The following is a 7,727-nucleotide window of genomic DNA, read 5'->3' on the forward strand; positions in this document are numbered from 1 at the left end:
GGAGGAAGAAGGAACAAGGGCAACCTTATTTCTTTTACTCTAAAAGTAGCAGGTAGGAATGTCATTGCACACATTCAGGTGGTAGGAAAACCCATATGAAGTATTTGTTTGAAGGCAATCAGAATCTGAGTCTACACGCTCATCCTGTTGGATGGACCAAAAACATGATCCCTGTCATGACTGCAAGCTCCTGCCTGTGCAGATGAACCTGGAATCAGGGAGGCCCATGTGGTCTGGACAAATGGAGAAGCGTCTCTGCTCTTTAGGCCATCACGGTTGCTGCTGCATCCATACAGTCCAAGACGGCCTAGACTTTTCAGACTTAGGAAGGAAAGGCTTGGAGGCCACATGTAGAGTATGTGATTTTTTGCTGAGCAAGGATCTCCCTGTGCTGGGTTCACCTTGCCAGACACTCCTAGCAGCCATCTACCCAAGGTCTTGCACTGCTATGCAGCACTGCCTGGGAGCTGAGTGTGAGTTCCAGCTCTGTGCAGGTGCCATCCTGCCCCAAACACACACCATGCTCCTCTGCGCTATGGGGTCAATACCCTGGGATCACGTAACCCTCAAAAGCACGCCGTTTCCCATTTTTGTGCGCAAAGCATGCAGCAGCGTAATCTCCTAATGACCTGGGCACTTTTACAAAGGAAGAGCAGTGATGTCACACAGCTTCTGATTTAGAGCTGAAAAAAACCCTAAGACATACTAAGGACCTGGCTCCTTGATTGAAAAAGACAAAAAGGAAAATATAGAAACAAAAAAACACAGCATTTTAAAAAGTTGCCCAGCCACATACATGTTCAGCTCAAGTATTACATTGATTTTTGAGGAAATGGTTTTATGATTTAAAACAGGTTTAAGAATCTTTGTTGCAGACCCTCATTCTCCTTTGAGAGATGAGGGAGACAAAGTCCCAGGAGGGGGTAGTGACCGACTGGAGGCACCATAGCGTTAGGACAGAGCCTGGACTGAGCCAGACTCCCTGACAGCCAAGCCAGCAAGAGGCCTTCCATGTTTTCTAACCCCTGCCCTTGTGATGACTTCCTGGCATCCCTGGACAAGACATGAGCCTCTGCTCAGACACTTACCTCCCCAGAGAGCAAGCCTCTGGGCCCCCGTGGCAGCCATTCTCTGACAAGTATTCAAAACACCTTCCTGGTGAGCTGGTCTGTCTGCTCATGGGCACACTTGGATGGAGGCAGGTAAGTACCTGAAACATGCTGATTCCTTCAAATCTTCTTGTCCTTAGAAGTATCTTCTGTCCCCCACCTTCAAGGAAAAAATTCTTGCCTTGCTTAAGCAAGATCTCTGTAATGGAAATAAAAAATGAAATGCAGTAAAACATCTCCGCAATGACCTCTAACGAAATGCCTCTACTCACCAAGACCCTCTCCCATCACCCCTCCTGCCCTCCAGACCCACAAGAAGACTCAGGTCCCAGTGTGGTTGGAGAGAGAACTGCCAAGCCAGCTCTGGGGCGAGAGACCTAAAGGGATGCAAGTTCTTGCTAATTTCTCTTGGGAATGTGCATTGGAACAGGGATGGCTCTGTCTTCCCTGCCCATGACCATACTTCTGCCAATAGCACTCACTGTGGACTTGCAGAACTTCCAGGGTTTATTTCCTGTCTTGGTATCCCACACAATACCCTTTTGGCCAACAAACACATTTCACTATGAAAAAAATTCAACAAAAGTTTCCTTACTTTCCAGAGGCATATTGCTAGACTACATTTCTTATTCAGAGTCAAGAGGCTCAATGAACCTGTGTTAATCAAGTAAGACAAAGAAAATCACATCTAAGCATGTAATAGTCAAATTAATGAAAATCAAAGATAAAGAGAAACAGTTGACCATAGGCAGAGGGGAAAAGAACTTACATTACTTTAGGGGAAACAAGAATCACAACAAGCTTCTTATCAGAAATAATGGAAGTCAGAAGGCAGGGAAATAACATTTTTAAATGACTGAAAGAAAAAAATAGCAACCTATTTCTGGAATTCAACCTAGAATTCTATGTCCAGTGAAAATATTGTTCAAAAATGAAGACAAAATAAAGACATTTTCAGAAAAACAAAGGTAAGAGAATTTGTTGCCATCAGACCTGCACTGTAAGAAATACTAAAAGAAGTCTTCAAGCTGAAGGGAGATGATTCCCCCATTTGCAAGCAGGAAGGGAAAAACAAAAATAAAAGTGTAAAATGTGGACTCAAGATGGTGAAGTAGGAAGACCCCGAGCTCACCTGCCCCCAAGAACACATCAAAACTACAACTACATATAGAGCAACTCTTGCTGAGAATAACTGGAAGACTAGCAGAATAGCTCTTCTACAACCAAGGCTATTAAAGCACACATACACACACAGAGGGAGTCTGGGAAGAGGAGGGGATGATATCTAGGCAAGACCATTATCCCTAGTGATGACCCATAAAATGAGGGGATGTCACGGACTCAGGGATCCTCACTGTGAAGAGAGCGGGTTTGAGCTTCATATTAGGCACCCCAGCCCTGGGGTCTGACACTGAAAAGGTGAGACCCATTAGCTGGTTTAAAAATCATTGGGCTTACTGGAGGGCTTTCCCTAGACTCCACTCTTGAAGAGTGCACAGACCTCCTCCCAGTCCCCACACCAAGGTAGCATACTGAAAACTGCCCATGTTTTTTTCTTTTTTTTTAAGAAAAAAAGGGAGAGAACCCAAATAAGTAAAATAAGAAATGAAATAGGTGAAGCTACAACTGATACCACAGAAATACAAACAATCATAAGAGAATACTGCAAAAAAGTTATATGCCAACAAATGGGACAACCTAGAAGAAATGGATGAATTCCTAGAGACATACAATCTTCCAAGACTGAATCAGGAAGAAATAGATCATCTGAACAGCTGATAACTAGAATTGAAATTGATTCAGAAATCAAAAATCTCCCAGTAAACAAAAGTCCAGAACCAGACAGCTTGACAAAGGAATTCTACCAAACATTTAAAGAGTTAACACCTATCCTCCTCAACTATTCCAAAATAATGAAGAGGGAACACTCACAAACATTCCATGAGGATAACATTACTCTGATACTGAAACCAGACAAACACAAAAGAAGAAAGAAAGAAAGAAAAAAAGAAAAAAAGAAAGAAAGAAAAAGAGAGAGAGAGGGAAAGAAAGAGAAAGAAAGAGAGAGAGGGAAAAAAAGAAAGAAAGAAAGAGAGAGAGAAAGAAAGAGGGAAAGAAAGAAAGAGAGGGAAAGAAAGAGAAAGAAAGAGAGAGAGGGAAAGAAAGAAAGAGAGAGAGAAGGAAGGGAGAGAGGGAGGGAGGGAGGGAAGGAGGAAGGAAGGAAAGAAGGAAGGAAGGAAGGAAGGAAGGAAGGAAGGAAGGAAGGAAGGAAGGAAATACAAAAAAAGAAAATCCCTGACCTACATAGATGCAAAAATCCTCAATAAAATATTAACAAACCAACTTCAACAATACATTAAAAGGATCATACACCAAGATCAAGTGGGATTTATTCAAGGGACAGATGGATGGTTCCTTATCTGCAAATCAATCAACCCTACACCACATTAACAAAACAAAGAATAAAAATCATATGATCATCTCAATAGATACAGATAAAGCATTTGACAAAATTCAACATTGATTCATGATAAAAACTTTCAACAAAGTTGGTATAGAGTGAACATGTCTCAACATAATAAAGGCCATTTATGACAAACCCACAGCTAACATCATATTCAACAATGAAAAGCTGAAAGTTTTTCCTCTAAGGTTAGGAACAAGACAAAAAGGCCCACACTCACAATTTCTATTTAACATAGTATTGGAAGTCCTAGCCACAACAATCAGACAAGAAAAAGAAATAAAAGCATCCAAATAGGAATGAAAGAAGTAAAATTGTCACTATTTGCAGATGACATGATATTATATATAGAAAACTCAAACGACTCCACCAAAAAAAAAATATATTAAAAGAAATAAATGAATTCAGTAAAGTTGCAGGATATAAGATGAATATATGGAAATCTGTTGTTTTTTTATATACTAGTAATGAACTCTCAGAAATAGAAAGAAAAAAATCCCAATTACAACCCATCAAAATAAATAAAATACCTATGAATACATTTATTCAAAAAGGTGAAAGATCTATACTCTAAAAACTATAAAACATTGATTGAAGGAAGTTGAACAAATAAATGGAAAGATATCACATGTTCAGGGATTGAAAGAATTAATATTATTAACATGAGGTATGATCCAAAACAACCTACAGATTTAATGCAATCCCTATAAAAATACCCATGCCATTTTTCAGAGCTAGAACAAATGATCCTAAAATTCATATGCAAAAACAAAGGACCCCAAATAGCCAAAGAAATGCTGAGGAAAAAGAACAAAGCTAGAGGTATCATCCTCCCTGACTTCATACGGTACCATAAAGCTATCATAATCAAAACAGTATGAAATTGGCACAAAAACAGACACAAAGATTAATGGAACAGAATAGAGAGCCCAGAAATGAACACATGTACATAAGGTCAAAAAATATACCACAAAGAAGGCAAGATGATGCAATGGAGAAAAGTCTCTTCAATAAGTGGTGTCAGGAAAACTGGACAGCTACATGTGAAAGAGTAAAATTAGAACATTTTCTCACACCATATACAAAAATAAACTCAAAATTTATTAAAGATCTTAAACCATTAAATTCTCAGAAGAAAACATAGGCAGTGCACTCTTTGGCATAGGTCTCAGCAATATATTGGGTTTTTTTGGATATTTCTCCTCAGGCAAGGGAAACAAAAGCAAAAAGAAACAAATGGGACCTAATTAAGCTTAAAAGCTTTTGCACAGCAAAGGAAACCATCAACAAAACCAAAAGGCAACCTACTGAATAAGAGAAACTATTTACTAGTGATATGTCTGATAAGCAATTAACATCTAAAATATATAAAGAACTCACACAACTCATTATCAAAAAAAAAAACCCAATTGAAAAATAGGCAAGGTGCAGGGAACTATACTCAATATCCTGTGACAAATCATAATGGAAAAGAATATGAAAAGAATATATATATGTATAACTGAATCACTTTGATGTGCAGCAGAAATTAACACAACATTGCAAATCAACTATACTTCAATTAAAAAAATGTTTTTAATGGGCAGTCATCTGAATAGACATTTTTCCAAAGAAGACATGCAAATGGCCAACAGATACATGAAAAGATGTTCAACATCACTAATCATCAGGTAAATGCAAATCAAAATCACAGTGAGATATCACCTCACACTTCTCAGAATGGTTATTGTCAAAAAGACAAGAAATAACAAATGCTAGCAAGGATGTGTTGAAAAGAAAAAACTGGTATCCTGTTGGTGGGAATATAAATTGGTATAGCCACTATAGAAAACAGTACTGAGGTTCCTCAAATACTTAAAAATAGAACTACCATGTGATTCAGCAATTCCACTCCTGCGTATATATCTGAAGAAAACAAAAAACTAGTTCAAAAAGTTATACCAATGTTCACAGAAGCCAAGCTATGGAATCAATCGCAGTGTCCATCAACAGATGAATGCATAGAGAAGATGTGGCATATATATATGCACAATAGAATATACTCAGCCATAAAATAAACAATGAAATTTACCATTTGCAGCAACATGGATGGACCTGGAGGGTATTATGTTTAGTGAAATAAATCAGATAAAGATAAATACTGTACATTTTCACTTACACGTGGAATCTAAAATATAAAACAAATGAACGAATGTAATAAAACACAAACAGACTCATAGATACAGAGAAAAAAGCTAGTGGTTACCAGAGGGGAGAGGGTAATGGGAGAAAGAAGATAGAGGAAGGAGACTAAGAGGTACAAACCACTAGGTATAAAATAAATAAGATACAAGGATGTAATGTACAACACAGGGAATATAGCCAATATTTTATGATAACTTTATAGTCAGTATAAATTGTAAAAATACGGACACCTGAAACTAATATAATATTGTAAATCAACTATACTCTAATTTTTAAAAAGTGACCAAGTGGAAAAGTATTTATATCAATTTCTTACATGGATTATTGAGTTTAAGGCAAAAAATGCTTTAGTATTTACGGCATATAGTGGTGAAATGTATGACAAAAAGAACTCAAAGGGTGAGAAGGAAGACAAATGAAAATATATCATTACAATGTTCACATATGAAGTGGTATAGCATGAATTCAAGGTTGCCTGTAATATGTGAAGGAGGCATATTGTAATCCTAGAGTAATAGCTAAAATAATATATAGATATATAACTAAAAGCCAATAAAGAAGACAAAATGAGATACAACAAAATATAGCAGGAAAAGTCAGGCAAAAGAACAAAGAATAAACCACATTAATAGAAATCAAATAGCAATACGATATTCTTCAATCCAACCCTATCAGTAGCTGCATTAAATGTAACTAGATTAAATACTCCAAAGGACACAGATTGTTAGTCTGGATAAAAATGCAAGACTCAACCTTGTGCTGTTTAATGAGAAACATATAAATATATAAAGACATGGATAGGAGGAAAGTAAACTTATTGGGGGAAAAAAGATGTATCTTGCAACACCAATTAAAAAAAAGCCTTACCCATGGTATATGCTGTTTAACTTTAGAACTTTTGGCCATCTGAGAGATGAGATAGAGTAGAATAATTATTTTCTTTTTTCCTTTTCTTATTTCTATTTATCTGAATAAGAGTGAAGTTGAGACTCTTTATTATTTTTTACATTTATTTTACTGTGAACACTCAGGTCTTTTGCCCATTCTATCAGGTTTTTGGTCTGTTTCTTCTGGATTTAGAGATCTTTGAATATTAGATTAGCTCCTTAATTGTGACAAAGGTTGCAATAATTCTTTACAAGTTTGCTGCATGTAATTTGAATTTTCTTACACTCTTCTTTGATATACAAACTTTAAAATTTAGTTTTTCAAATCATAATTTATTTATCGGTCTTTCTTTTAGAGTGTATGAATTTAGAGTCATTGTTAGAAAGGCTTTCTCCACTCTCACTTTCTAAAGGACTTTACCTATGTTTATTTCCAGGCAATATATGGTTTTATTTTGTGTATTTCAGTATACAAATATCTTACCTATTTGGACTTTATTCTGGTGGTTTCTGTAAGATACTGCTCCAACGTAATCTCTTAACAAATGACTATCCAGTTGTTCCTAAATCATTTATTAAAAGTCCATCTTTTCCCTTATGATTTGAATTGCTACTTTATTATAAACTTCATTTCCATATATACCTGTGAATGTTTCTGAATTTTTCCATTGTGTTTCACTAGACTCTCTCTCTGTTCATGATACAACACCACACTGTTTTTCGGAAAGAATTTTTATAGGCGTTCTTAAGATCTGATAGGCTAACCCTCTGCCGTACTATTCCTTTTTCTCTTTAACAATTCCCCTAGTGATCCTTTCATGCTTATTTTCTACACAAATTTTAGAAACAATCTAGACCTTGTGTAACACCAAGTGAAAAAATTGGGTGGGTTTTTAAAAATCACATCATATATATTATTTTTATAATCACATTTATATATTAGCTTTGGGAGAATCAGTACCTTTTTGGTGTAGATCTGTCATATGTGAGAACTAAGAATATCTTGCTGTTTCTAAAGTCTGTTTTTGTGTTTTTCAGAAGTTCTTTAACATTTTGCACAAATAGGTTTTTCACAATTCTGGT

This window comes from Tursiops truncatus, chromosome 2 (assembly GCF_011762595.2).
Source record: "Tursiops truncatus isolate mTurTru1 chromosome 2, mTurTru1.mat.Y, whole genome shotgun sequence".
Lineage (NCBI taxonomy): Eukaryota > Metazoa > Chordata > Mammalia > Artiodactyla > Delphinidae > Tursiops > Tursiops truncatus.